Raw genomic sequence first — 7540 nt, 5'->3', positions numbered from 1 at the left:
GACGACGGCCTTGGCCCTCTAAAAGAGCCGTCGAGCAGGAGCAGAGGACGGACCCGACCCCCTGAGCCGCGCCCGACACCGGAGACGACGGAGTCCATGGGAACTTGGCCGCGTCCTGCACTCCGAGTATTGAACCGTCGGCCGCTTCCTGACGCGTCTCGGCAGCGTCCATCGCCGACCTGGGAAACCCCCTGTCTGTCTCCACGTCCTCGGAACAGAAGGAAGATAAGCTGAGTTGTGGAGGCGACGCCTCCTAGCTCTGATTTCAGCCTCGGCTTTTCTGGGGAGACCGAGACTGGCTATCCGTACAGTTCTTGTAGGAGAAAAGGCCAGACGGTCGAGTACGAGTCCGTCACGCTTCGGCCCTCGACCGACGAGAGGGACATCGCGGTAATACGGGTACTGAAGGGCCGGACCGACGTGACTGCGACGTCTGTGCCTCCGTTTACAGGCACTAGCGACGAGTAGAGCCAGCCTGTCCTCGCCTGAGTCTCCATAGGAGAGGCCAGGAGGTACATCAGTCGAGGTCCGGAGGATCCGCCCAGTCGTACCACTCACTATGCAAAACCCTAACGGGACCGAACTGACTGTTGCGACGCCGAGGCGATATCCGGGACAACGGCAGTAGTACCTTAGTCCAGACGGAAGTCGCCGTCGCACCGAGCCAAGTCGCCGAAGCCGACAGCAAACTCGGTCGGACCTATCCTCGCACCCGACGGTGAGATCGCGCAGCGGGAGTACAGACCATACGCCTCGTCCGCTCGGAGAGGTATGGCAGTTTCAGGTCGATCCTCACGTGGGACCTAACCGCCGGAATAATGACTTCACCGCCAGAGAGCGTGCTCTGGCTGTGGAACAGGATCCGTAGAGGACCGACCGCACCTGGTCGGAGATACAGTCCTGCGCGACGAACCACACTCAGACACGGACTATAAGAAGTGGGATGCATTCGCTCTGGGAGGCTCCAGAAGGAGACCGACACTCCCTGTACCCGTACAGGTAGAGCACTCTGCACCGCGACCAACTTTGGTGAGCATTGTCCATGCAACGACTCTGTTCTATTAAAGGGGTGACCCGAATTAGCGGCCTCTTTTTCTCGTCGGTAAGAACAAGTAAAACACGAAACGTTGGACTGACAAAACAATGCTTTCTATAGTAGAAAATAAAGTAGGCTCAGCCTGTCCTCTTGAGCTCGTAGGAGAAGACAAAGGTACATAAGAATAAAAGTACATAGGAAAAATATAACGAAAAAAAAACCTCTGGTACCACTCCGAGAAACAACATCGGGGTCGAAAACTGTGAGTCGCGAACACCCGAGGTCGAGAGCGCCGACAACGCGGTGCCCCGGGGTCGGACTGTGCCGCGCCCCGAGCCCAAGTCGGCACGACCGACAGAATAATTCGACAGCCGACTCAGATTTTCGGTCACCAGTCGAGGAAGAAGAAGCGGGCGGCCTGACAGCCTCCTCTCCTCTCCTCGGTGACAGAGCTGGAAGTTCCCTGTTCCCCAGCTCCAGATGTGTTTTCGGGGTGCCACCAGGCCCCCATCTTCCCGCCGCCTCGAGTGATACCGCAACGCTATCCTCAAGTTCGCGCCAGAAGGGAAACGGACTTAATACCAGAGACAGCGAGTTCTGCTATCTGCATAAGTCACAAAAACACATGTCACAAATACCGTTGTTTTCTAATAAACCATTTTTCACTGTCGCATCCAGGCTTCAAGCCGAGGGCGCAGTCCAAAAAATGAAAAGAAAAACAATAAAAACAATAAACAGTCTGTCACCTGTCCCTCTTTTGAGAGCAGCTACGGCCTTTCTCAAAAGGCGAATAATAGACGGGTCTGTGAAGGCACCACCGCCACGCGCATGCGCAGTGCCGGCTGGAGCTGTGAAGACACCACCGCCACGCGCATGCGCAGTGTCGGCTGAGGTTATCAACCTGGGGTACCGCCGTGTTCAGACGCTAGAGGGCCCCATAACACAACAAATAGAGACTCAGAGGGAAAGAGACGTGACATCTCTGCTCGCTTTAAGGAGCGAAAGGTGGAAGATGCTCACAGCTTCTGCTTGGGTTTTCAAGACAGTAACACGGGGCTATAGGCTCCAATTCGCTGTCACCCCCCCTCGCTTCTCGGGCATTCTGTATTCACAAGCCCGGGGAGAGTCAGCCCAGGGCTTGTGAGGGAACGGAATTCGGCCAATACTGGATTTGAGAGCTCTGAACAAATATCTCAAAAGATACAAATTCACAATGCTCCCTCACACATCTCTGCTACGTCTCGTGCGACAAAACGACTGGTTCAATTCAGTCGATCTGAAAGATGCGTATTTCCACATCCCAGTATATTACCCACACAGGAAATATCTGAGGTTCGCATTTCAGGGTGTCTGTTACGAGTACAGAGTACTTCCCTTCAGTCTGCCCAAAATATATCATTTTCAATCCGAGTGGGAGGATGATTATTTTTGTATCTATTCCAATTCAAAGTCCATCTGTCTCATCTGCAATGCGAGCGTGGCTTTATCGAAGAAGGGTAATTTAGGAGCGGCATTTCAAAACGGTGCACAAACGCTACGAGACGGAGTTCCCTCCTAATTCTGCCCTACGCTCCCAAAAGGGGAGAGACCTGAAAGGAAAGCTAAATGCACAGCAGTCCATTTTCCCCAGGCCCAACAACAAGAGGAAGGCTGCTACCATAGCATCTCATCGTGTCAGCCACGTTCTTGCAAAAAACATATGAAGTCTTTCAAGGACGGCGAAGTTTTGAAAGAAGCTTTCCTGGACGCTGCGACGCGCTTTTTGGGGACTGTAAAAATAACAGTAGCATTTCAACAGGTTTTTGATATAATAAAAACTCAAGTTAGATACCGTTATTAATCAGCTGTAAGTTTTAGTTAGTTTGAACTTATTCATTATAATTATTGTACAAAATGGTATAAGAATGCAAACTTAAATTGATTATAGTCTATTATCAATTCAGGTTGAGAAACTAGTGTTGCTTGCATCCTATTTTAAAGGCATTTCTTTGTATACTCTATATGCAACAAAAAAGGCTTTGATTCTATTAATTTTGTCTTTTTTATTGCACTTCGGCAGCAGATTCCTGTGTAGCTTCAGATCGGAGTTGTCTTATTAGTAAGCCTAATTTACACTTTTGTAGCAACACTATTTTTATATAATGGCAAAGAAAGGGTTCAGAGTCTTTTCTTTTTTTCCTGTGTCATATGTGGCAGCACTGTTCAATGTTTCTGGAAAACATTACCCACTGTAGTGTCTGACGTGTGAATAAACTCCAACTCTGTATCAACAACACTGTTGTGTAACTTCAGTTAAATACTTGTATGTGTGTAGATTAGAAAGGGGTAAGATAAAGGATCTGCAGTATTTTATGAAGTATTCATGTTTTCCTGCCTACCTACGTGATCAGCTAGTGAACCCTAATATGTATTTCAATGACCCTCACATTGTAAAGTTTTGTCCTACACCCTTCAAAAGCCCACTGCCATTTTCAGTAATTTTTGACATTTCTGTCGCAGTGCCTGTGGTTTGTTGTGAGAGCTGACCTGGAGGAAGTGTTGTCAATTGTGTTGAAGCCAGAAAGCAGATGACAGATGAGCAACAGGGAAGCTTTAGCAGTTCTCAAGCTGGGCATTGAAACCCTCCAGGGAATCTATTGCATGATTATTATGGACTTATGGTGGCAGCAGAGTTGCTGGCCAAGCAAAAAGGAAAATTCACAAGGGGAAATAGCTAATGAAATATAGAGGTGTTTGTCATCAGATAAGTGTTTGTAGAGGATTATGGCGGATGAGCCATTGTGGAAATCACCGGCAGATGTTAAACTACTTCCTTTATTACCAAGCAAGTAAAGAGCCAGATGTTGTTGGTAGGAAAACAATATTCCAAACTTTATTGGTGATACAATTCAAGTATCACAATCTTAATTGCAACCAAACAGATTAAACAAGCTAAATAAGATAAGTAGTTTCAAAATAATTAAAATGTTAAAAGGTTCTGGATCAAACCCTAATTCATTTCAACAGATCCACATCTGATGGATGAAAAAGAGCAAAAATATGAATGCCAACACATTTGGCCAGAAAGCTGTTTCCCTGATTGAGTTATGATAAAACAGGGGAGAAGATATCAGACATCATCCCGGATGGTGAATTCATAATGCATGAGGGAGATATTTGGGAATTTAAAATACTAACGGTGTCAAATGAGGGGGAATAGGTGTGTGATCTTCAATAATCAAGATGCACAAGTTGACAGTAGTAATAATATATTGTAGTATATCAGTCTTAATCGAAAACACAAGCATGTGAATCTTCTTATCAACACATAGTTAGTTGGTTGTATTTGCACTAGTGTTGATAGTGGTGGTCTAATCGATAGTGAGGTGGGCTGAAGATCGGAAGGTTGTGAGTTCAAATCCCGCCAGGAACACCACCACTAGTGTGCCCTTGAGTAAGGCACTTAGCCCTTAGTTACTCCAGGGAGAATGTCCCTGTAACCGGTAATTGTAAGTCACTTTGGATAAAGTCAGCTAAATGAAATGTAATCAATCAATCAATCAATGTTTATTTATATAGCCCAATATCACAAATGTTACATTTGTCTCAGTGGACTTCACAGTTTGTACAGAATATCAGTATGACAATACGACACCCTCTGTCCTTAGACCCTCACATCGTACAAGGAAAGACTTCCGGAGAAAACCTACAGTTTAAAGGGGAACATGGGAGAAACCTCAGGGAGAGCAACAGAGGAGGGATCCCTCTCCCAGGACGGACAGACGTGCAATAGATGCCGTGTGTAAATTGAAAAGATAATACATTTGCAACATAGGTAGTCCAAATGTTTGGAAATGCATGTGTGTATAATAGGAAGATGAATCCACGAGGACATCCATCCAGGACTTATGATCCAGGACCACAGCCACGACTCAAGATCCAGGACTCGCGATCCATGACACAGGACCGCAGGATCATCCATGACTCCGGATCCCGGCGTATATAGACACCAAAAAGAAAGAAATTTGGGGAAGCTGGGTTGAGTTCTTTAAGGTAAGATGGCACCTGCCCATTAAGGGCTTTGTAGGCGAGAAGACAAATTTTAAATTCTATCCTGTGTTCTATAGGGAGCCAGTGTAAGGCAGCCAGAACAGGAGTAATGTGGTCACTTTTCCTAACTCTGGTTAGTACACGAGCTGCAGCTTTTTGAATCAGCTGAAGCGACTTGACTGACTTCTTGGCACACCCTGATAATAAGGAGTTACAATAATCCAGCCTTGAAGTAACAAATGCATGGACTAGTTTTCTCTGCATTGTTTTGAGGCAAGATAGCCTGATTTTTGCAATGTTACGTAGATGGAAGTAGGCGGTCCTTGAAATTGATTTTATGTGGGCGTTAAAGGATAAATCCTGATCAAATATAACACCAAGATTCCTTACAATGTAATGTTATGTTTGGCAATTCTTCATAAAGTAAGTTGAAAACACTTTGGATGTGTCCCTAATGGCATTCAATATCATTCAAAATGCATTTCACTGTTAATGCATGTGAAGCTGACCGTTGAGCGGCCCGACCAAGTAAGGAGGCAGAGGCAGAGAGTTCAAATATAACACGGTGTGGGCATTTGTTCCTCTTTGTGGTACATGATACACAGCCTCAATATGACTGCCTCCCCTGAACACAGTCACCAGCAACAAGGACCTCACACACACACTAACAGAAAAAACAGAGCCTAAATACCCACAGACTAATCAAGCCAACAAGACACAGGTGAGGGGGGAGGAGACAACACAGGGCACCAGGTGAACACAATCACCAGTAAAAGACGGGAGGGGGAACACTTTTCAAAATAAAACCAGGAAACAGAGACAGACAAACAAAACATAGATCAATATACTTCGCCAAATATGAAGCTATTATCAAATTTTGATATTTAATAACTCACATTTTAGTTAATGATATAAGATTGATATGCAAGGACGCAGAATGCTGAATTTGGAATTGTTATGTAATGTGTTGCAAAGTGTTTAGAGATTGGATTCCCAATTGAAATGGTTTAAAAATAATTGTACTAATTCCTTATATTTATACACTAATTATGCTGGCTTAAATCATGTTTTCATGAATGAATAATTCAACAAAACGAATGAATAATGTTAAATATATATATTATACAATATTAAATAATATAGCCATTCCATTACGAGAAAACATATGATTAAATATTCTTTATTTCAAACAGGGTTAATAGTCGTCACTGGTTTTCTGTTTCCCTCATTTATTTATTTGTATTACTTTGTGTTTTTCTGTAAGTTATTCATGCTCTCCAGAGGATTTAATCTAATTAGTGTTCTCCTCTAAAATGCCAACAGTTGGCCCAAATGTCCACTTGCATGCAGATTATTATGTAATAGCCAAATCTGAAGATTGTAAAATATTAAAATCAGGATATTGTTTTTGTTTCATCCAACATTAAAGTTGTAATAGTGCGATAATTTTAGCTAAAAAAACCTACTCTAGGAGACACCATCCATGTTGCCTAATCCTACCTTTTGCTAAACCCCGCCTCCCTTAGTTACCGTTGCCATGTCTCTCAAGCTTTATGTCCTTGCCTGGCACAGTTTCTAAAGGGTCTTTTAATTTCTGACAAAACGTTGGTTGGAGACATTTAGTAAACAGTGAATTACTGTATTGTTTCATACTGAGGTATTGGATTCATCTATGTATGTTTGTATTATTTTATAATTTAAAACAAAGTTGTGACATGTGAATACACTTACACACAAAAATATATATATCATCCTACATTTTGTGAAGTGTAAAGTATGACCACCACCTTTATCTACACTGAACAAAAATATAAACGCAACACTTTTGTTTTTGCTCCAATTTTTCATGAGGTGAACTCAAAGATCTAAAACATTTTCTATATACACAAAATAACCATTTCTCTCAAGTATTGTTCACAAATCTGAAAAAATCTGTGATAGTGAGCACTTCTCCTTTGCCGAGATAATCCATCCCACCTCACAGGTGTGGCATATCAAGATGCTTATTAGACAGCATGATTATTGCACAGGTGTGCCTTAGACTGGCCACAATAAAAGGCCACTCTGAAACATGCAGTTTTGCTTTATTGGGGGGGTCTGGGGGGGTCCGAAAACCAGTCAGTATCTGGTGTGAGGGTTAGGGTTAGGGTAATGTTGTGAATCGAGTGGCCCGTGTTCATCGTCCATAACATACGCCTGCCCATACTATAACCCCACCACCACCATGGGCCACTCGATTCACAACATTACCCTAACCCTAACCCTAACCCTAATCCTAACCCTCACACCAGATACATCAGTATGTGTAACAGTTGTAAATATGCAGTGGTGTTTATTTGTAAATCATTTAGTATAATCACACAAATTCTGTGTTTTATATTTAATAATTCTGTGTTCTTTATTTATTGATTGTTCAATACATGACAAGGCAGGAGATGAAATATCTATATACATACTATAAGAGTATAATACATA

Source organism: Notothenia coriiceps, unplaced genomic scaffold, assembly GCF_000735185.1.
Source record: "Notothenia coriiceps isolate Sejong01 unplaced genomic scaffold, NC01 NC01_scaffold00037244, whole genome shotgun sequence".
In the NCBI taxonomy this organism is placed as follows: Eukaryota; Metazoa; Chordata; class Actinopteri; order Perciformes; family Nototheniidae; genus Notothenia; species Notothenia coriiceps.
This window is presented reverse-complemented; position numbering follows the sequence as displayed.